This window comes from Chaetodon auriga, chromosome 8 (genome assembly GCF_051107435.1).
Source record: "Chaetodon auriga isolate fChaAug3 chromosome 8, fChaAug3.hap1, whole genome shotgun sequence".
NCBI lineage: Eukaryota > Metazoa > Chordata > Actinopteri > Chaetodontiformes > Chaetodontidae > Chaetodon > Chaetodon auriga.
Window position 1 is genome coordinate 27,210,845 of NC_135081.1, and position 23,459 is coordinate 27,234,303.

At 46.6% G+C, this 23,459-nt stretch overlaps 1 protein-coding gene across 15 annotated transcripts in view; it reads right to left on the bottom strand.

The window, feature by feature from the left end:
- mef2d (myocyte enhancer factor 2d) overlaps positions 1-17,558 on the bottom strand; it is an 86,820-nt gene extending 69,262 nt beyond the window's left edge. For 3 of the 15 annotated variants that reach the window (XM_076736874.1, XM_076736873.1, XM_076736871.1), the window contains exon 1: positions 17,303-17,555. The gene's annotated coding sequence lies outside the window, so the exon portion shown is untranslated. Of the gene's footprint in view, positions 1-17,302 lie in introns of all 15 variants that reach the window. The other 12 variants (XM_076736875.1, XM_076736877.1, XM_076736872.1 and 9 more) reach the window with 7 other exon arrangements.
- Positions 17,559-23,459: the final 5,901 nt, after the last annotated feature.

Below are 23,459 nucleotides of genomic sequence, written 5' to 3' on the forward strand. Positions count from 1 at the left end.
GGGTTACCCCAGAAAACGAACTGATGACGAGGACGGTGGTTAGCTTCAGAGAGGAAGAGGAAGCGGAGACGAGCTGAAAGACGACAGAGGTCACCACCAAACAGCTGAACACACGAAAACCACATCAAAGAGTCCAGTTCAACCAGTCCACCTGTTGACAGAAGAGGTGCCATGAACCAAACCAGGAACCATCTTCCTCACAAAAAATTAAAAAAGTTCCTGCAGGACGTCCAGATGTTCGTGTACGCGTCCAAATGTCTTCAAAGATAATCGTCCCGTCTTTGAGACTGGACACGTTTCCTCACTCAGATAATCACTTTTTATTTGTACGGCCGCTTTGTTTTTGAAGAACGCTGAACAAAGTGGTGAACCTCTCTCCGTCCTCCACGATCCACTGAGCCTTTCCAGGACGCCCCTTTCATACAATCATGATCCTCTCACCTGTTACCAGTGAGCCTGTTTACCTGTGGAATGATCCAAACAGGTGTTTTTGGAGCGTTCCACATCTTTCCCAGTCTGTGAAACGTGTTGCTGCATCAGATTCAGACAGAAATCAATGAAGCTGAGGAGGAAGAACATGAAATATGTTGACTTTGAGCTGTTCTCAGGTCAGTTTGTGTCAGAGAGGATCACATCAGCTGATCACTTCCTGTTTATTTATGTTTCACAGAGAGGCCCAACGTTTTTGGAATCAGGGTTTTTGGGATAAAAGCTAAAATTCTCCAAAGTTCTGTCTTTCTTGTCATCATTTCTTTAAATCAGCTGTTCAGACTGACAGGATACTCGAGCAGGAGAGAAGCACCGCGAGAGCCGACCGTCATGGCGGTCGACACGGCACAAGGCGCTGTGTTTTTCACAAACAAATCCCAAAGGCGACGAGGCGTTTGATGTGCAATGGGGCGTTGAGGGCCACACGGAGCTGCCCCCCCCCTCCGCCCCCCCCCCCCCCGCCAACCTCTCAGAGCTCCCTGACATTGACTAACACACACACACACACACTTCTCCTCAGAAACAGCTGACGTTTTAACAGGCTTACAACAGCTGACAGGCTACAGGTGGGGCAGAGGGGACCCTTCATAAGCCCTCCACCCCTCCTCCTCCTTTTAGTGCCCGGCTCATAATTCCCTTCAGCAACACACACACACACACACACACACACACACACACACACACACACACACACACACACCTGTTGTGACTCCAGAGGAATTGTCCTCTGTGAAAAGCCTTCCTTCATACTGTATCACCCACCTACTCTCTCTCTCTCTCTCACACACACACACAGACACACACACAGACACACACACACTCTCTGCCTGTCAGTGCATTAAAACGGGGCTTTATGACCCTCCAGCATGTGTTGGAGTGGCTCAGGAGTGTGTGCGCCGTGTCCGACTGTAACAACAGATGCTGCCGCGGACCAGAGCTACGGGCTAAAAGCACTAAGCTCCTTTGCTTTGCTTCGCTGGAGCCGGTGGCGGCATTACGGCGAGGAGAAAACCACGCTGTCATGTTAATCCATAATCATTTTAACCCACAATACCCAGGTTTTCACTTCAATCACCGCCGTGTACAATCACAACCACAGTTTGACCATATGATGAGGATCTTCTAATCCCGAGGTCACGCTTGAGTCAGGAAGTAATCGACCTCTAAGCCGACTCTGTTAGCATCACGGGGTCTGAGCGTTTCCTCGATCGTTGAGACTGAAACTTTTTGGTGGATTCTGCAGCGACGCAGCGAGACGCTCCCTTTGACGGCGGCTGAAAGGCTCCATCACAGAAGCCTTATTGAGGATTTTGGAGGCGCCGCCCCTCGCGAACGCTCTCCCGACGCTTCTGTCAGACAAAGTTTGGTGCAAAGTGAATTGCGGTGGAGCGCAGGCAGGATATTTAGGACGACGAGCGTCGGTTTGTAAAAAGGAGCAAAGCTGGGAAGAAGAGAGGGGATTTGAAAGCGCAGCACTTCTTTGGATTGGGTGAGAAACCATGGGGTGAAAGAAAAAACACATCTTTGGATTATTTATTCTCGCTGCGTGTGCAAAACAGAGCAAAAAAGAAGTTTCCGTAACTTCCAGTGCCGACTTTCTAACCACCAAATCTGTTCTTCCTCCTCCTCTCTCATCATCAGAGGGTACCACTAACCTTCTGCGACAAAGAAAACGGTTTATCAACGTTCGTTTACATCTTGTAGTTTAACTCAACAGGCAAAACACGCAGGGCTGCTTCTTCAGAAGCACGGCTGAGAGCGCAGAGCTGCAGTTCAGAGCTGCTGAAGTTTCTCTCTAAATAAGACATTAAATGGTACAGAAGCTATAAATCCACTGATGCTGGTTTCCAGGGTGCTGCAGGCAAACACGTCCACTGAGGCCATTTATCATCATCTGTCAAGATCAAGATGGATGTCACGCAAGAGGCGGCCAGCCTGGACACAATAACAGGAACAGCGGGGCAGGACAGTGCCACCAAACGGATTTACAGTGAATACAAGGTGAATATTCAGACTGCAGAGGAGAGCTCTGATTCCACTCTGCCCGCCACTGACGGCCATATTGGCAGCGAGGCGGCTACAAATCCCCACTGTAAAAAATAAAAGTGTTTTCTGATGCGACGTCGCTGATGTTAAGCAGCGTACTTGTAAGCTCTATTGAAGTTGCTGTACAAACTTTGCACTTAAAGGACTCCAGTTCTGTTTTTCTGACGCCGTCTTAGCGCTGTGAGGCAGGTGACGGGTTAACGACCACTGCTCCAATCCGGTTAGCTACCGTCAGCCGGCGCTGGTGTCTTTAAACCATGACCACAGTCTTTCTCTGACCACAACGCCGTCATTTAACCAGACGGTGGCAGAGCACAAACAGCTCCCTGAAACCTGTTTTTATAAGGCTGACAAACTGAAAACTCCTCTGCAAAGATCAGACTCTGCGTGGTTTTCTAACATCGAAACAAAACAAGTGCAGCAGCCCGATGATGCAGAGACATCGGAGCGTATTCTTATCTCGCCGTCCCTCTGCTCTCGTTTTCCCCCTCGCGCCCTCCTCGCCTTCCTCGAGAAAGCGGGAGGACTCGTTCTCTCTGAGCCTGGTGCTGTTCCAGCTGTAATGTGATAACCAGTTCAATAACATAAACAACTGCCAGAATCCTCCAGAGGAAGGATGCAGAGAGGAGTGTGTGTGTGTGTGTGTGTGTGTGTGTGAACATGAGTCAGTGGGTGGATGTCTGTGTGCGTTTGGTTTTACATGGGAGCGCGTGTGGGCTGGAGAGCAGGAGAGGCCTGGGCGAGAGGTGAGGACGAGTCAGCCATTGAACACCATCAAATAAAACGTTATCTAATGCCTGCGCTGACACGGCCCGCCAGAAAACAAGTACACTCTCTATCGACCCGAAGCGCGGCTGTGCTTTTGCCCGCGAAAAACACTCCTCGCTGACGCCGTGAGCTGCGTTTGTACATCAGAGCAGAGAAATGGATTTCAGCAGCGCTTTAAAGGGCCATCGGGGTATCTGAGCACAGATTTAATGACTTCTAAGACCTTTTTAATAGCTCAAACATGTGGCAGAGAGGGCTGGAGCCGAGGCTCTTCAGACTCAAACAAGAAAGAAAGACAACACAGAAGCTCTGCTCTGTGGTGGAGTGTGATTACAGCAGCACCAGGCCCGCGGGCGCCTCCTGAGCCCGACCTGGACGCTGGAACGAAGCCGCGTCGACTGTCCTCTTCAGACACGAAGGAAAACATGAAGAAGGACAGCACGCAGACCCAAACCACGCTGGGTTTGATCCCATCCATCGGAGAGGTCCACGCTTTTCAAGAGAGTTTTATGATTCTGAATTATGCTTCATCTTTTCAGCCACTTTTCATGCTCTTCATCAGCAGGGGGTCTTCAGAGGATGGTACAGATGAACTGATGCATTGTTGAGATGAATAACGCCACATTTTTGTCAAACTTGTGTTTCCAAGGTCAAAAACTTCATCATCAGGAAACACAAATTAAATAAATGAGATGAAATACGTTCATTAGCGAGCTTTAGAGCAATGCTAGCTGCTTCCCCCTGCTTCCAGTCTTTATGCTAAGCTAACCGGACGCTAGCTCCACCTTCACATGTACAGGACAGATGTGAGCGCGGTGCCTGTAAATCCTGTTTTTGCAAAGCTGTAATTTATGTTTGCAGAGTTTCTTGTGAGGCAGCTTCGTGTTGAGACTTAAACTCTGGTGCTTTGAGAAGTTTGGCTTCATGTGCTGAATATAAAACAAGCTTTTATTCTGCTCAAAGTAACAAACTGACAAACAAAACGACTGTTTTGGTGCTCAAACTCAGACTTCAGAGTTTCAAACGATTCGGACGTTACAGTGAATTTATTCTGCTGTGTTCACTCTGAACCTCTGCAACATCCTCTGAAATCCTCCTTAAAACGGAGCGATTTGAGCACAAATACACATTTTGTCCCTCGATAATACTGGCACACATGAACAGATACAGTGTATGCATTCACGCATGAACTCACATACACACGCCTGCAGTCACAGCAGCATCACACGCTCACACACACACACACAGGAGGAAGTGTGTGACTTTGGAAGGCTGGAGAGGGGATGTTTCAGCTCCTTCTCCCTCTTCTTCTTCTTCTTCTTCTTCTTCTCTCCATGGATCCGTTCCCAACTCTGGGTACTCAACAACCGAGGAAGAACGGAGAGGAATAAGCTGCTTCCTCCTGCCCCCCCCCCCACCTCTCCACACTCTTTCTCCACTTTAGCTCGTGGCTAACTCAATGAGGCCCGCGCAGATGGTCCCATAACGCCGCCACAGCTGCGCAACCGTAAAACGGCGCCACGCCCCAGCGAGGAGGAGGTTGATATACATTCAGATATTCAAATGAGGCCATAACCTCTCCGCCGCGCTCCGCTGGAAGTGGAGGAGAGGTGTGGGAGGAATTGGATGGGATTCGGGGCTGGAGAGAGTGGCGGGGGGGTGGTGGATGAAGGCTAGTTGATGATGAAGAGCAAAGACCTCAGATAAAAGAGAGGCAGGGTGAGGAAGAGAGGTGAGAGAGTGAGGGAGAGGTTCAGAGAGGGGGGAGTGTGAGAAGCTCGGGTGTCGTGTTTCAGCTCCTGGCTCGGCCGCTTGCTGTTTCAGCTGTGCCGGAGCGCTGGCCAGCAGCCCCTGCTCTCACGCCATCGTAACCCCGTCAGCATGGTGGCACGGCACACTGCAGCTGAAAGCTTCCTAATGCTTATTTCCCAATCTCACACAGATCTGATGTTTCCTCCTCTGTGTCACTGGCAAAGAGAAACAGCCTAAATTTGCAGCTTTTCCCTCCAATCTGGACCACATGGATCTGTGGCGCCGGATCAGATCCTAACGCGCCGTAGCCTGCGTGACACTCCCGTCTGAATGCTCAAAAAGCACGGAGGTGACTAAGCTAATCTCACGTCATTCATCTGAAACAATCGTCACAAGTTTGGCACCGAGGCGGCTCGGCTGAGCCAACATCAGCAAAGAGGAAACAAGACGGGAAAGAAAGCCAAAAAGCGAGCTGGTATTTAGGGAGACGCCTCGATTCAGACAAAACCCGAAGGAATGCGGCGCAATCAGCATCAAAACGTGTCAGAATCCAGGCAGAGCGGGAGGACCCAACAGTGAAGTGATGTCTCTGATTGCTCACGCTTGTCTTTTTCAGCATTATTGGCAGTAGTATGGGGTCGCAACCTGTAATAAATAAACTGTGATCCAAAGGATGTCAAATTTAAGCAGCTATTTGGAAGAGAAGATGAAGGCCGGCAGCGCGAGCATCCTTCACGCGCTCCTTCTGCCGAGCGAGAGGGTTGGAGATGTTGGCATGCGCTGCAACAAAACGAAATCTGGCAAAAGCAACTTACAGTATGAGTTACTACTCAAGTTTTGAGTCAGCAGAAGACCTTTGATTATGAAACACTTCTGCTTCTGGAGGCAGAGCGAGCTGTGTTTTCTGAATACTGAATGATGCACTTTCCTAAAACAGATGTGTGGCGTTTCAGAGGGAACTGAATCTCTGCTGCATCTCCGTTCCCTCGCAGCTTCCTCCGGTCTTGTAGGTGTGGAGCGCTCCTTGATCCTCGTCCCAGCTTCTTCTGCTTTTTTCTGTTTTCTTCCTCTCTAATCTTTTGTGATGCATTGTTCTCGGAGCTCCCTGGCAACAATACCACGTCGACCTCCGGTGAACCCTCAGTGTGCTCAGCGGAGCCTGCAGCTCCAGTCATTGGACGGAGGAGCCTTAATCCAAGCCCAATATAATGCAGTCGATCGCTGCTTGTTGTTGATTCTGGTTCTCAGTAATCCTCCTGGGCTGTGCTGCTCTTACTGGATCTCTGGCAGCATCAGTAGCCTTTGATTCCAGCTGTGTTATGAAATATTGAGCTTGGCGTTATGGAACGTTTCGCACACGTGTGACGCAATGATCGCGAGGTCACCGCTACGACACGGACATCAAAGCTACGACAGGTCTAGTATTTCTATCAAACATCAGTAGGACACTGAAGTGAGTTTATAGGACTTCAAGTGCTGCGTCGCCCTCGAGCAACACACCAAACACCTCCGACCTCCGAGGCAGCTGCTCTCCAGATGAGCTCAGACGACCTTGACCTCTGACCTTCATAAGGATCAGAGTATGTAAAGGTCTTCAGAGGCAAATTGATAAAATTCACACACTGAAAGGGGATAATATAACATTTTAGAATAACATAAATGATACAATAACATCACATTTTATTGCAACTACGTTAAAAAACGAAAATATCCTCACGCGAGCGACTCAACAAAGCTGCCCAGCTGTCTGAAGTACCGTCCCACACTGGTTTCCAGATTAATTTTGATTGATTCCAGTCATCCCAAAATCCAAAGCCTGTCATTACGGCTCGATTTGCCCATTTTTTCCTCCATAAAAATCTGATGTGGGGCAATTTCAAACCGAACGAGAGGAAGATGAGGAGCAGAAGCTGCCAGATGAAGGAGTCACTCCCACCCCCGTCACAAACGTTAAGCTCTGTTCGCCGAAAAGTTGGATTGTTTTCACAAAAAAAGATGGAAGGTAAAGTGATTCCAGTGTGTGTGTTTTAAGGAATTGGCAGTTATCAGGGTAATATTGTGAATCGCAATTACGTTGACCAAGAAATGAAGTTTTCATATCAAGCCAAACTGAAAGTACTGCAGGCCGTCAATCGAAGGTACTCGGACTGTGTATTTGTGATGGTTGGAGTGCACAACAGCAGGGCAGAAAGCGCACAGTGAAACGTCCAAAAAGACCAATGTGACCACGTCTGCTTTCACTTTCATTCGGTTTAATCACTTTTCCTCTGGAATGGAATTTTAAATAAAGGGCCGTATTGCTGAAGGTTGCCAGAAGCTGAACTAAATGGATTCGAATTGAATTTAAGTGGATTTTGACACCACGGCCCAGTCAAGGTCAAGCCAGGCTGCTTTCTGAGCAGCGCTGCAGCCCTGAGAGAGCTGCGAGTCGCCGCTCACGCTCCTGTTATTTAAGGTTAATCCTGCAAATTGTGTTGGGTTTAAGTTGCATTTAACCTACATAGACGCTGTTAGGTTGCGTCTTCATCCTGGACCGCTGTCCTCTGATCCCACCACACGCCCCATTCAGGGTCTGTTTGGGTGGCTCTGCATCAGATGACCTCTTTGGTTGATAAAGAGTATATTAAAAGAGAGAAATACGACTTAATCTGGATAAAGCGAAACGGAGCGACTCCAAAAGGGAAGAGAGTGAGATCACAAAACAGCACCCGGAGATGAAACGCAGCGAGAGGGCAGAGTCCTACGGATTCTGTAATCCCCGATCAGAATACATGTTCGGTGCATTCAGTGTTTGCATTCGCTTGTTTCTACCTCGAAATGAGGTCAGCGCAGATTTCCATTTTGGCTCCAAAGCTGGTTATTTCCAGCAATTTCTTCCGAGGCAGACTGGATAAATTTAGTGCCCTGAACGGGGTATTTTTAGCAGAAATCAACAACTGAGTAGGGATTTACCACACAGGTTTGTTTTCTTTCATTTCAGCGTACATTTTATGTAACAGATCTCGGCAGAACGATGGCGGTGGACAGTGTGAACGGACCCGGTGAGCTGTGTGACTAATGTTGCTCAACAAACAAAATGGAAATTATTCCACAATTAAATCATCACTGGAATCAGAGCGGCGGATGTTTCCGGTGCGGGTGGGAGGTCAGCGTCTAGCTCAAGGGCACTTTGGCTGAACACTCAGATACAATCCTGTGACCTTTCAGATTACAAGATAGTCTCTTTAAAGTCCAGGCCACCCTGCTGCCCTACTTCTCCAGAGTCCATCATCCCAGGACCGAGCGGAGGAACTCGCTGCTCCGTTTATCTGCCACATGGATGGAAAGTCTGCGGTAAACCACAGACGGTTGATTATTATTTAGGCCAGGGTGACCGTCGGGGCAAACGCCACCAAACTGGAACTTGGGATCAAATGTTCCCCTTAAGCTCGGAGGCTGCGAGTGTGTCACCGCCGCTGAAAGCCGAGACCGGCGGTCGCTACTCGTCCAGAACGCCACAACAGATCAGGTCGTTTTCAAAGCGACTTCCTGATGTTTCAGATCGAATTTCACTGATTAAAACACATAAATGAGGGTCGAGTCCCAGATATTAAAAGGAAGGACGAGGAAACGAACAGCCTCGGGAACCGGTTCAGGATGTAAACGGATTGCGTTTCCACAACATCTGAACACTCTGACGAGGAGGTCAGTCAGATCCACAACGAATTAAACAACCCAAGACAACAGAGCCAACGTCATGTTCTGTGATTCACTGCTGTGACGGCCAAATAACGACTGAAAACAGCAGAAAGGGAAGGTGTCAGTCTCCAAACTGGTCTCATTTTTGCCTTAGAACGTCATTTGGAGTCATTTTTCCTCTTTGAGCTCTGTTTTTGGTTTCTAGCAGCTCCTGAGGGAACTACCCAGCTCTTTACCTGCTAAACGCTCCTCTACGCCGCGCGAATGAACCGAAACAGGCAAACTGTGTCCGGACAGACAAACAATGAGCAGAAATTCAGCACAGCGCTCCATAAAGCCGCCGGGAGCTGCAGATTCAGCTGATGAGTCTCTGGAGGTTCATCACTGAGAGAAACACCTGAAACCATCAATTACAGCCACTTTACATACAGAGCTTTCATTTGGTTCCTCTATGGCTGAATGTGTTTGCACAATATTCTAAGTTTTAGTTCTTTTCTTCAATGGAAAAACACTTAATTCATATTTGTGACACTCTGGAGCAAAGAGGCCCAAGAAGTGACTTCCTAAAAAGGTTTGTGGGTTCCTGGAAAGATTCCTGCGACCAAAAGGACTAAAAAGAAAGGCTGTAAAAAAAGGCAGCAAAGAGAAACGGAGGTTTTGATTCTTGGTTTTCAGAATTAACCTTCTGGTCTGTTGAGGAACAAAGACTCGCAGTCACTGGAATTTCCCAAAAACGACTGAAGTATTTATCACTAAATTTCCGTTTTTTTAATTTTTCAGGCCAAACCTCTCAATAAAATCACATCTCAGAAAAAAAGCCATCCATAATTGACAGACAGGGCTGCATTCAACTTGAAAGTTTCATTAAAAAATGAAATATTGCTGCTGTTTGAACGAAGTGATGAAGAGCAATAAAAAGTGACTGCTGACATGAAAGCGAAGCACATTTTGGGATTCTATTAAATCTATGAGTCATCTCAAGGGCTCCGCTTATAAAATACTTATGGTTTTAAGACGGAATCGGCTGTTTGTTAAATATTGAACGGAGAATTTAAAATGGCGTAAGCGGTGACATGTTTGACTCTTCATTGACCCCGTTCGCTGCAGTCAGACGGAGGCAGGAAGACAAACGGTGGAATAATCCAGCCTCAAAACCCAAAGGAGCACCTCTAATACTCAACTCCAATAATTAAAGATTGATATTATCAGGTGGCTCCTGGCATCACAACAAAAACACACCGCAGGCCGTCTGACGGTTCGCCGTCTGACCCGCGCTGACTTATTTAAATAAAGCAGCCGAGCGGCGCTCTCGGAGGGCACACGACATCCTTAAACGCATCCCTCCTAACGGGCAAATGTGATTTGTTTGCACAAAATGATTTAAAGGCTTAATCATTAATTTCCTCAGAAGCTTTCGGCAAGGATAAATATGCTTAAAAATGAAATTTCAAGTGCTGATCTACAGCGCTGCCTTTCATTTCGTCTCCGTCTTTGTTGCTCGGCGCTCGCTGCTGCTTCCACAGATCAGCTGTCAATCACGCGGGGTGGGCGGATTTTGGATTTATCTTTTGATGAAGTTTGGGTTTCTGCTGCTGTGTGAGCTGCTTCTTCTTCTTCTTCTGTTTATTTCAGACATTAAACGCATCACTTCAGATAAAGTGTCTCAAAGCTAAAATACCACCAGACAGTGAGAGTTAAGAAAAGGTTTCATGAGTAAATTAATGACAAAAATCCTCCGAAAGTACTGATATTCAGATATACGCTGAGATCACAGCATGACCAGAAAGCCTGCACAGTTAACCATTAAAATAAAATATGTTTTCAGTATTTCTTAGATGGACTCTTAACTCTCAAAGACACCGAATGATCAACAGATTTGGTTGATTTTGATGAGAATTTGACAGATTTGGGGATCAAAATAACTCAGAATAATGAATCGTTATGTGACTGTCACAGTCTGGATATGCTGATAAAATGTAAGAACATATAATTATTGAATCAATGCCACGTTCAGGTATGAGCTGAAACATCAAATGAGACCGACAGAAAAATAATCTGCAATGAATCTGATGAAGATAAAAGCTTCACATTCTTCAGCCTCAGATCTTTACATGTCGGGCTCCGGGAACCAGGCGGAGGTATGAGAGCAGCGATCGCGCCTGTGAGGCTTCAGCATCAGCTAAAACAGAGCCAGCGAGCGTCCTGAGTGTCCAGCAGCAGCTGAGCAGCTCACCCAGACTGCAGCCCGTCCAACACAAACACAGCTAAACCAACAACAGGCCGCCACCAGGCTGTTTGAAGGAGCCTCCATCCTGAACCGCCACCATCAACACTCAACTCAGCCAGCTCCTTCACAGAAACACTCCTCCTCCTCCTCCTCCTCAGGGTGGGTCTGCATCACCTCCCCGCCTCATGGACTGACCCCCCTCCATGTGCTCATTAGCTTAATTGATGTTTAACCCGTAGATCAGCAGCTGATGATGGCTCAATTAAGAGCTTGCTTGGTGGAGGACAGGGATTAGTCCTGTGTAAGTAAGGTGGTTTGTTGCCCTGCAGCCGTGGCTCCTCTGGACCCTGATCCTTCACTGTGGCCCCTGAGGGTCCGAGCAGGGAGGACATGTTGCCAAATACTGCCAAACAGGCTACAACCAGGAGACAATTACAACAAGTACAGCTGAGTTTTTACAGGGCTGATGATTATTTTCATTAGCATTTCATCTGCAGACTGTTTTCTTCATCAATCCATAAAAAAAAAAAAAAAAAATCAATCTTTGGTCCATAAAATGTGACCAAATGGACAAAAATGTCAATGAATGATTAACTGATCATCAAAACTTCCTGATGATCGTTTGGGACAAACTTTTTTTTACAAAACCACTTTCAAGAAAAGCTTCTTTCTCAGCACAAAGCTGCCGTGCAAACCGATCAAGAAGCTAGTAAAGCATCAGTAATCTGATGGTGCGTTCAGGGGCAGCTGTTTGACGTGTTGAGGAGACATTTCGGTCAGATCTGGAGGAGGTTTAAGGTTCAGGTCTGAGCCTGACATGCGTGCACGTAGGTTGGTTTGGTGCTATTGTGCTTTTTATGTTTCATGTACACTGAGGTGGACACTGACATCTGACGGAGAAGGTTCTTACGCTCTGAAAGCTTAGAATGGGAAAATGGGGCCGGGAGCTCACCGCAGCCTGGGCAGGATGGATGCTCGGATTCAGTTTTATTGCTCAAGTGTTCCCAGCTGCTGTGGAAATGAAAGCTAGTAAATTAGAGCGGAGCAAAGCAGGTTCGCGCTCGGCCAAAAATACAGGATTCAAATGATTTCTGAGAAGTGGCAGAAGCTCTGGTCTGGGGAAACAACCCTTTATGGAAAACGTGCTGTTACTTGCAGCGCTTTCAGCCACATCTCATGGCCTTCATCAGGCCATGGAGTTTGCTGCGTGACCCTCCTGTACGTGATCAACAGACTCATCCAAACAGCCACCATGTCACCTTTCAACATACATTTTAAATGGCGTCTTCATTAATGGCTGAAGCAGCATTTAGTGCCCATCCACCCACGCTGCCACTGAAAAATGCTTTGCTACGCTGACATGCTCGACAGCGATCGGACAGTCACGTGACTCCTGCCGACTTTGCCGCCTGAAAACCAATCGGATCCAAAACTGTGCCACGCTGAACTTCTCCGTTCTGGTCCAGGCCAAAGAAAGCAAACAGGAGGTGCGAGGAGCGGCACCAGGAGAGGCGAATCGCCTGGTCTGGTTCCTCCACCCCGCGTGGCGCTCCGGCTGCAAGCACAGAAGGGAGGCCATTTTGAAAGAGCAGCAGGGGGAGAGTGGATTGCGAGGTGAGGCTTGCTGCTGCTGCTGCTTCCCACATTAAGTGGCTGATGGTCTCCTCTTTGCACAAAAACACCTTTGGCTTTAAGTTCCATTAAGGGAGAGCGAGTGAGGATGCTTCTGTCCCTCTCTCAGCGAGCTGGGGTAAAGCGCAGCCCGGCGATGATTGAATCATAGCCATAATAGCAGAAGGCAGAGGCCTGCTGCGCGCCTGAGTTCTTCCTGTTCTCCTCGCTCAGCGTGGGAACAGCCGCGGACAAAATCTGCCCTGGAATCAGCACACAAAAGAGGCCGTGAAAGCAACGCGACCAGAGCAGGTAGTAATTGCTCCTTTCTGCCGAAAAGCCTCGTCCGTTTGAAAAGGAGCAGAGCTCGCGGTGCGAGGCTTTCAGTCCGCCGGCGGTGACGGGGGCACGCCGGTCTAACCCGGCTTACAAGAAGCGTTTTTCCGCCGCCGTGGGACGAGAGCAGGGGTCAGCTGCAGGCGACCGCGCGGAAACGTTGTTCTATTGTACGAGGCTGAGGCGGAGTTGAAAAGGTAAACAGCCAAATCAATGAGGGGGCAGGAGACGCGCCCTCCACGGCGCGGCGGCGTCAGCGGCTCGGCTCACCTCTGTGCACCACTAAAGCTCAGCACTGTTCCTTCTGTCCGCTTCGCTCGCTGTCAAACTTTCAGCCTCCGCGGCGCGTTGATGTCATTTTGTGCTCCTGCTGGCGAACGCAGCCCGGCCTCAGCAGTGATTAAAGCACGTCGATACTCAGCCGGCAAAAAACACATTGATCAGGGAAAATTAGACCCCAGTTAAAATTACAGTGCACGCCAAAGCCCCCGTTCCACTGTGGGTCTGGGGGGTCATGACCAACGCGCAGTGCTGGTTAACTGATCGGGGTTAGAGTCTGAGCTTCGAAACCAACGCAACATTCAGAGCTTTATTATTTTATCTAGACTGTCAGAAAATCATTAAAGTCTCTTTAAAATCACTTGTTTTGTCCAAAAAACCCCAAATTATTCAATTTAAATCCTCACATTTGAGCCAGAAAACATATTTGTTGTGTTTTGCTTGACTTAAACCAATAATCCATGAGCAAAACTTCAGCAGATTGATTTTTTGTTGATCAATATTTCAGGGCTGATCAAAGCTAAAATCAGTGTCAGATATGTGACTTTGTGTGTGAATCATTTTCTTATCTGTTCTCTTCTCGTTTAGTTCAGTAATAAAGCCAATGAATCATTTATGATGACACATAAATGACACGTTTGGTCCATTCTGAGCCGTTCTGGAGCTTTCGATCCTGCATGATCTTCCTCAGCAGATGGAGTTTCTTTTTTTTCTGAGCACTTCAGCAAAGACTTCTCCTTCATGTCGGCCATGTTGGCTTTGCTGCCGCGAGGCCGACGTGGTCGAGAGCTCCTCAAAGAAAAGAAAGTCTCCAAACAAACTTCATCCTGTGACGAAGGTCGTTCGACACCATCAAAAGCTCCAGAAGAGCGACTAATGGACAGATGGTGGACATATATTTTCTACATTTTTTAAGAGAGACAGAGAAAGAACACGATTGTTTAAAGATGTTAGAAACTGAGCTCAATGAATCTGTTTTTTACTAATAAAAGGAGGAACTGGCTGCTAGAGCCCAACAAAGACAAGAATCAAAGCCAGAGTCAGCGAATGTGACGTTTGTATTCTGATATTCAATTAATGGTTTCAGTCATTTCTCGAGCTGTCAGACACTCCCTGCTTCCACCTCATCCAGTGAGAGGATCTGCAGCTGTTCTCTGTAGTTAAGAAACAAATACATGCAGAATATACGGGAGAAAAGAGCACATCTGATGATGACAAATGATCATATTTGACAATTTTCTGACAGATTGGTGAAGACAATGGGCAGATTAATTAACACTGAAATACTCGTCAGTTGCAGCTTGAACTCTGGAGTGATTCTGGGTGTTTGGCTCAAAGGCTAAAAGACCTCAACCCTTCACTTTGCAGCGCTGTTGGACAGTAGAAGCTGCTCTGAGGTGCACTCTTCCCGACAGACACCGCTGCTCTCTGTAATGTCTGGACAGAGCGACGGCCGGCTGCCTGTGTTTGCAATTCAGCAGGAAGCTGCGGCAGGAGAGAATGATTGTACTTCCTCAAATTAGCAGAAGTGAGGAGGGCGAGGAGGGCGAGGAGGGGCTGGCTGTTTTTCACCCCGCTGTGTTTTGACTGAAGGCAGCAGAGCACACGATGGAGCACATGGCTGAGCTTCAGTCAGGACAAGCAAAACCCCGAGCGGCTCCCTCACCCAACGTGGACGGACGTTCAGGAGAATTAATTCTGAGATTACTTCCACTATTAAAACTGTCTCCTGAAGTTTCGTCCTGGCGTGGAGCTTTACTCCGCCGATGCGCGCAGCTTCGCCTGCAGTCACGCTTCTCAGGGACACAAAAGCCCATTACTGGAGCTGAGCCCATGAGTTATCTGCAGCTTAAGCCCCTTTTCACTGAACAAGTCCAGCTACAATATTTTGTTCAATTTATGGATTGTGTTCCTGTGTGAGTACACGAGTGAAAGAGAGAGCCCTCCAGAGACTAGAGAGAGAGAGAGAGAGACGGTGCTGCATGGACGCAGCGCAGGGAGAGGACATCTTAAAGTAAAGTGCACCATCAACATTTCTTCATCCCACTAAGATCCAACAGTTCAACAAGCAGCTGAGGGAGACGATGATGGTGATACAGGCCTGCTCGTAGTGGGAGGAAGGATAGATAAGGTAACGTGTGTGTGTGTGTGTGTGTGTGTGTGTGTGTGTGTGTGTGTGTGTGTGTGTGTGTGTGTGCGTGGTGGGGGGGTTCGGAGCTCCTATTAGCTTTGACATCTTGACAACGTCAGAAACAACAGAGCGTTTATTTTTGTTTGTCAGCCAAAGCCCACACACGCTCGCACCTCACACACACACACACACACACACACACACAGGTGCTGACATCAACCTGTCTCCATGGTGAAGTTTGACAAACACTGGTGAGCGTTTAGTGAGAAGGAGGAATTTAACCAGCATCAGTTTCTTCAAACAGCTGCAAACTTCCACACAGGCCTTTGTTGGAAGACGCTGAGCTTCAGAGCGAAGGGAAGCAGAGCGACGAGTGCAGGCAGAGATCTGACGCTGGCTACTTCAGCTTCCTCTGGACGACGTTCTGACTCCAGCAGGCGGCTCTGATGCAACCTCTCTTTCAGATTCAGGCTGATAAGACAGGTTTCTTTCAACGCGGGCGTCCTGAATCAGAATCAGCTCATTCCTCAGTTAATATTTACAGTTTTGGTATCTGCAGCTCTCTCATCTGATGCTGTCTGAACTGAGATGCAGGAGCGGGACACGTTTGAGCGCTGAGGTTTATTTCACGGGCTCAAATGTGCAGCCCTCTTCCCTCCCATCAGCCAGCTCACGCCTGCATCTCCATATTACCTGTCTTATCTGGACTAACACTGGTTACACTGAGTATCTGAGGCGTCCTACTGCACAAGTCTCACACAGACCGGCTAATCTGACTGCTGGAACGCTTTCCAGCACTGCTCAGCACCCTTATCTGGACTGTCTCCCTCGGGATCCGGTGACACCTTTCTGGCAGCGTGGACTTTACCTGCAGGCGCTGCTGAAACGCTCATCTGTCCGTGTTGCAGCACATCCCTCTGCTGCACTAGATAATGATGCAATAGATAACAGTTCCTCCTGCCTCCTCCTGACATGAGAGACCTGTCTCCAGAGACATATTCTCATTGCCCTCTAATCCCAGTCACCTGCCTGTGCGAGATGCTGCCAAACCAGAGCTGGATGTGAGAAAACTGGCAGAAAGAACATTCATCACCCCCCCAAAAGAAACCTCTGAGATCAGTTGACGGGAGTTTTATTCGGGTTTATTGATGCCATCATTACAGGGCTGCTTCCACGAGCAAAATGGTTTCCGGGTTGGAGGAGGAAATTAGAAGTTTGATGGCACTCTCTCCCGGGAGAAAAGCAATTACGCACAGCAATGAGAGCACAAATGTCGGAAATGGGCTCATGAAAGAGACATAAAATTATTCGACAGGCACAATAGCTCAAAGGATATGAGGAAAAGCACCCAATACGTTTCCTTTATAAAGGAACACAATTTCACAAATCACTACAGCCTTCCTGTGGTACAACAGGGCTCTCTCTCTCCATCTGCCCACTTTCTCGCCGCTGTTCAAAGCTGCCATTTAACGCGTAAACCAAATTGATGGCGCGATAAAAGTTGCCAATAACCTCGACGCGCTTTTCTCCGAGATTAAATCCACTTGCAGAAATGAAGAGAAATGGCATCAAAAGCGGGCTGACACTTGTCGTAAATCGTTTCTGACAGCTCCTAATGGAGTGTTATTACTGTGGCGCACAACGCTCAAACCCGCCGGCTGCGAGCTGCTCTTCAGCGAAGCTCTGCGGGGCTGAAACCTGCAGCGAGGCGGCGAAAAGCAAGCTTTCACCGCAAAACTGACGCCAACTTAGCAAACTACACGAGCACCGCGTGTCCTTGACACAAAACACTGAGGGAGACTGAGGCAGCCCGGGCAGCCCCGTGCACAGCCCCCCCAGAGTTCCCACAAGCACAACACCGCGCCGGTCACCAACTCCCAGCCAAACGCGCAAACGTCTGACGAGCGTCTGGAAACACAGCTGTCAGCTGCCAAAACACAGGAAGAGGCACAAAATGTGGCACAAGCTGGCGAAGAGTCACTTACCCGAGCAGTGTATCCACATCTGTTTGATGAGACGGGAGATTCAAACGTCACACTTTGTTGCGTTCAACACGCGCAGGCGGTTTAACGGAAGCCGGGCAGTAACTCTCCGCCGACCGCGGTGGGCTACCAATTAAAAAAATTCTTCCTACTTGATGTACAAGGTAACTATTTAGTTATGGCAAATGGTGCCTAATCTATCCTGTGGCATTGCTTCATGACTGACAGGAGCATGGCCAATGGGGGCGAGCCGTCCGCGCTGCTTCGACCAATCACATCGCCCGCACGGAGTTGGTGGAAGGTGAGCCGTGAAGTAGGAAGGGCTGATGGCGACATCATGTGTTAAGAGTTTGTATCCCTCCGCTGGTCATGTTTTGAGAGCAGCGACTCTACTTTAACGGCTTTTATTAATATTAACCAACTACAAATCAGCAGTTTGCACCATTGTTTATTTTTACAAGCTACGCGATAGTTTTACTACAAGCAAATAAAACATTTTGTGCGGTGAAAAATATTTATATGTATATATATATATATATATATATATTTTTTTTTAATTAAAATTCTAAATGACTGAGTGCCATCATGTAGACCCCTGGCCAGTGGAAGTTGTACATTTACCAGCAGAGCAGACTCAAGCAGCAAAAGGTCTTCGGTCAGTTATTAGCTGAAATAAAACGTAGTTCTACCATTTATTTTTATGTGCTAAACGCTGTAAATGTGTGATTATATACGTAAACGTCCGACTGGGCTCAGCTGTGGTTTGCCTGGTGTCCAATGAGCGATCATGCGCGAGTCCCCGCCGCCCTACTTCATCAGCTCACGGCGGAGGAACACGATGTTTACAGTGAGCGGAAGAGTGACGTACAGTGACAGATTCAGCCGTGTGGCGCGTGAGGCGTGTTAGCAACACATGTACAGAAATTTACCTTCACGCGAGCGCACGTCTTAAGGTGTGTACGTAGACGACGTAGATCCTATTTTACACCTTTTCCCACTGTTTCCACTTTGTACTGTATGTGCGTTAGGCTACGTCACGTCACGTCACCGTGGAGCAAATGGCAGCGAGATTTAAAGTAATACAGCTCGCGTGTGAGGCGTGTATTTTGGCGTCAAACGCAGACAGGAAGTTCAGTATTAAAAATAAAATCCAAAATAAAATCAAAGGAAAGTAATTAATCATATTTGAAGGCAATATTTTTATACTCATTTTGTATAATATCCAAATATATTTTGTTGGTTTTATTTTGTGTCCTTTTTATTGTCTATTTGTCCTTTTTTTACGTCTCCTTTTAATTCTTGCGATTATTGCCGTCTATAACATCTTAATTTCCCCTGACATGGGATCAATAAAGTTATATCTTTAAGATATATACAAAAATAAAGCATTACCACATTAAAACCAAATAAAATAGCTCTGTCATCCAAAGTAGAGCCATGTGCTCTGTGTGTGTGTGTGTGTGTGTGTGTGTGTGTGTGTGTGTGTGTGTGTGTGTGTGTGTGTGTGTGTGTTCTGATGTTCAGTGTGTAAATGCTAACATGTTGAGATATTTCAGTCATTCACAGCAGAATGTTGTTTTCACTTCACAGTTAAACAGTTTGAATACACAGTCCAACTTGCAGTGGAGGAAGTGAAGCAATTTACTTCAGTAAAAGTAACAATACTTCAATGTAAACTGCTCTTTTCTAAGTAAAAACACTGCATTTAAAAACTCAGTACAGACGTATTGTTATTTAAATGCCATTTAAGTAACAAAAGTACTTGTTCTGCAGGAACATGTGACTGATTCATCGTCATATGTGACGTTATTAAATGTGAGTCTGTATTCATTTCTGTACATTTCCCTAATATTTGCTTCTTTGTTGTGAAATATTAGACAGTTTGAGGAGTTAATTCAATGAAACCACATGAGAAGTTCAGAGGAGAAATGTCACTTTGATGAAACAAACTCATAGACATCTGAAATATGGCAGAAACCCGTCAGACACTGAGTTTTTTAAGGGGTCTGGAATCACTGATTTGACAGTGTGTTGTGTTTAATGGGGTTATACAGAAAGTGTTTGAGGTGAAATCTGGTGGTTACCTTCCATCTCTGCCAACTCGTAAGCTTGTACAGGCTTTCCGTGCTGGATCCACGATGGTACTCCTGTCTAACACACACATGATGAGCAGGGCCAGCCTCAGCTGTGCAGAATGTGACCTCAGGTCAGGTCTAAAAGGGAAGTGAAAGATAGCATGAGTGGCAGCTGGAGTACAGCAAACACAATACAGCAAACCAGAACACATGCTACTCGAAATAGGAAACCACTTCCACGTCCCAAACATCTGAGTAACAGTTAAATCTGATACGGGGTTTAAAGTCAGGTCAAGAATCCCTACAGCTGAGCATTTTAGGTGGATCCAGACAAACAAACCTTTATTTAAACACTCAGAGTGTCAATCAAAACAATGACAACAGATGATGCAGTTTGATGATGTCGTGAAGTAGTGTGGCATCATGGGAGTTGCTGTCTTCACTGTTGAACAACCACTGCTGATGAAAATCGACCTGATGTGACTGACGCAGAAATGCTCACTGATGACATGTTAAAGGTTTATTCATGTTACACTGACGTCCTTCCTTCACTCTCTGAGGGATCATCTGGTGTTTCTCATGTCGCCGTTGACAGGCGACCGTCCGACACGCTTACAGATTTCTCTCAGTGTGAACATTGTTGGAAACGTTTGGGATAATAAAAAAGTGCACAGCTCAACATGTTTAACAGAGGTCTGTTTGTTTTTAGACACTTTAGTGCAGAATGTTGCATATTAATACTCCATTATAAGTAAAAGCAGGAGGTGTAGGTGGGTAGCAGTACGTCTTGTTATTAAAATGCATCCCCTCGTTAAGCTGCCGTCCCCCTTTTATCCTCCACAGTACGGAGAGTGCAGACTGGCTGTTAGTCCAGTCTTCCTGACTCACTGATCTTTTATCGGACTGAGGTTTGAAGTTGGAGTCTGTCGCTGCGACAGAAAAGTACAAGTACTGCTACATTGTGTTTAAGTACTTTATGTGTTTTTATGTTTTATTTAACCTTTATTTAACCAGAAAAGGAGGGAAGACGAGCATTACAAAGTTCCAACATAAAATAAAACGTGTCAAGAAGAGACACGAGACAACAAGACAGCAGGACACTTGAGTAAATGTACTCAACTGTGCAATAACATCCTTTATTATCCATACTGGCGACAGTATTTTTACAAACTGTACATATTGTGGATACTCATGGACTCATGAAATTCAATGTCCTTTCTATGCAACAAGTGCAATACAACATGTGACGTTAGTAGATTTACTCATGAGAATATTGGCAGTAGTATTTTTATAGCATTGAGTATTTTTAGAATCAGTACATAAAGTACATGTACATAGTTATTTTCTATTCTGTATCCTGTACACTTTTTTATCTTGACCTTTCTGTGACTCTGTTTTTGCTTTTTGTGATACCTGCTGGCTGTAAAACTTAATTTCCCCAATGTGGGATCAATAAAGTCTTATCTTATCTTATCTTATCTTAGTTAGTGCAGGCAAACCTTCTGAAGAGTTAAAATCCGCAGCAGACACACGCCTGAGTGTGAAGTGCAGTCGTGTCTCAGAGGAAACACACAGAGTGGCTGCCCTGTCACAGGCTGAAGTAATAGGACATATGGAAACAGAAGCACACAGCAGGGAAGGGAAAGGACAGCTGACTCCACGAATGACACTCCGAGATCTCACAGCTGCAGCTTTTCATCTCAGCGCTGCCGTTACACACACACACACACACACACACACACACACACACACACACACACACACACACACGCCAATCCGCTCGTTTGCCCGAAATCAGCTTCTGGAAACGCTTCCTGATGTTCTGGCTGAGCTGTTAATTGTGGGCGTCTCCATCAAGGTGAGGCTTTATCTCAGCCTCACAACACAAGTGACACCTCTTCAATGTGAACCTGACCTGGTGAGGGGGAGAAGAACAACATAAGATAAGATAAGATAAGATAAGATAAGATAAGATAAGATAAGATAAGATAAGATAAGATAAGACTTTATGCTGGGGAAATTCAGGGAATATTATATGTCTTTTTAAGTTTGGTGCCGCTATGTAAGTATGAATGATTTGTTAATGAAGTCGATGAAGAATGATTAAGAACTACGAGTACTGCAGTAACTAGTAGTAGTAGTAGTAGTAGTGTTGACACCAGCTCAGACACAGAGAGAGGCAGCGACACAGAGGGAGATTACACCGTGTTTTGTGCTTTGCATAAGAAGCTTATGTGATGGGGCTTTTCAGAGGAGAATTGCTGCAGTCAGATGGACGTCCCGCTGCCTTCCGCTGACGCCGTCCTGCTCGTACAGCTGGGTAGCCCAGCGGTCAGCCGCTTGGCTCTGAGGTCAGGGAAATGCCACGGGAAAAATGACAACAAACAAGCACAACCAGGCCAGAGTTTGAAAACAGGAAGCAGAGCCCCCGTCATGGCAGGACGAGCGCGGCGCTCAGAGCCGCTGAGCCTGCTGTCCATCAGGTTACTGCTGCTGCACAGTCTGACCGCCTTCATCAGAGCACACGTCCCACTGCAAAGACTGGTTTTTATTTTGTTCTGATGCCATCCACCAGACGCTTCCACTCACCGGGCCCAAACAATAACTACAGTTTGGCGCCCCCTGTTGAAGAAATGCTGAATGGTGTAGCTCATGAGCAGCAGGTCACCGAGTGTCAGTCCTTGTTTTCACATCGTAATTCATTTTCCGGGATTAAGATGTTGTGTTGATGCGTTTTTCACGTGTCTCACATATCAGTGTGAGCTCAAACTGAGCCTGAACGTGTTTGCAACAGATGTCGCCGTGAATACTTTTGCACTTTAAGTAAAATCTTGAACGGACAAAGATATGAGCATTTCTTCCACCGCTGCACGTGTTCACCTGTCGCACATGGTGTAATATCCAGGTGTCCACATACTTTTGACCATGTAGTGTATCAAGTATTCTTTGTTGTCATAGAAAGTTTTACTGTACTGGAATTCTGATAATAGTCTTTCCCACATGAAAGCCAGTAATTCGGTGTCTCCAGAACATCCACATGTTATTTTTATTAGTGGAGCTCATGTTTGTTCATTGTGCAGCTCTGGGATCAGCTGGTTACATTCAGCCCAGAGTTCACAGATATCAACAGTAACTCAGTGACCCTTCCATTGTCTTTCAGCCTGAATATTCAGCTCACAACACTCTGGAAGATTGCTAATGTGTCCAGGAGGGCGTGAGGTCACGGTGGCTGAGAACACTGCAAATATTACCCGATGTTATGCAATCAAGTGGAGATGCACTGAGCGAGTTGCTGATGTGAGGAGTACTGAGAGCTGCTCTGTGTTTGTGCAGCAACACCAAATGTTCAACCTCGGAGTTAAAACCGAGATCCAGGCTGATAAATGATCTGATGATTGTCCAGTTTGCATGATGTGCCTTTGAAAGGATGCTGCTTAAAATTACAATGTTTGATGTGCAGTTCATGAAGGAAAACATAGAGAAAGGATGCAAACGTAGGTAACATTAAGCTAAGAATCAGCCATGTTTGTAGCCTCAGCTGTACTTTGCATTTAGTGCTTATGAGCAAATGTTAACATGCTAATGCTCTAAAGTGCGACAGTGAACATGGTCAACATTATACCTGCTGAACATACCTGCTCACGTCGGCGTGTTAGCCCGCGTATTTCATGTGTGCTGCTCGGTCTGACGAGTTGTGGAAACAAACGTCTCAAGCTGGAACGGAGGAAGCAGGAGTGAGAACAAGGTGTGAACCGGGTGCTTGCTTTTGTTGATTGGATTTTCTCACATCTGCAGATAATCATGGAGCGCCGGCAGATCAGACCGGATCATTCTTTCACGCTGCCTTTGCATGGAGAAGTGAGCATGAAGTCATTTTCACACAGATTTCCAAACCATACTGCGAAGCAGAGAGAAATACTGATTAAATGTACGGATGGAAGTCGTGCAATACATTTTTCTACAGTCCATACAAATTAAAACCATTTTACTTTTTGACTTTTTTTGCATCCACTTCCCCTGTAGATGCCTTTGAGCATAGCTTTATACATCATGTTTACATACATATTCCACTGTGTTACACCTGT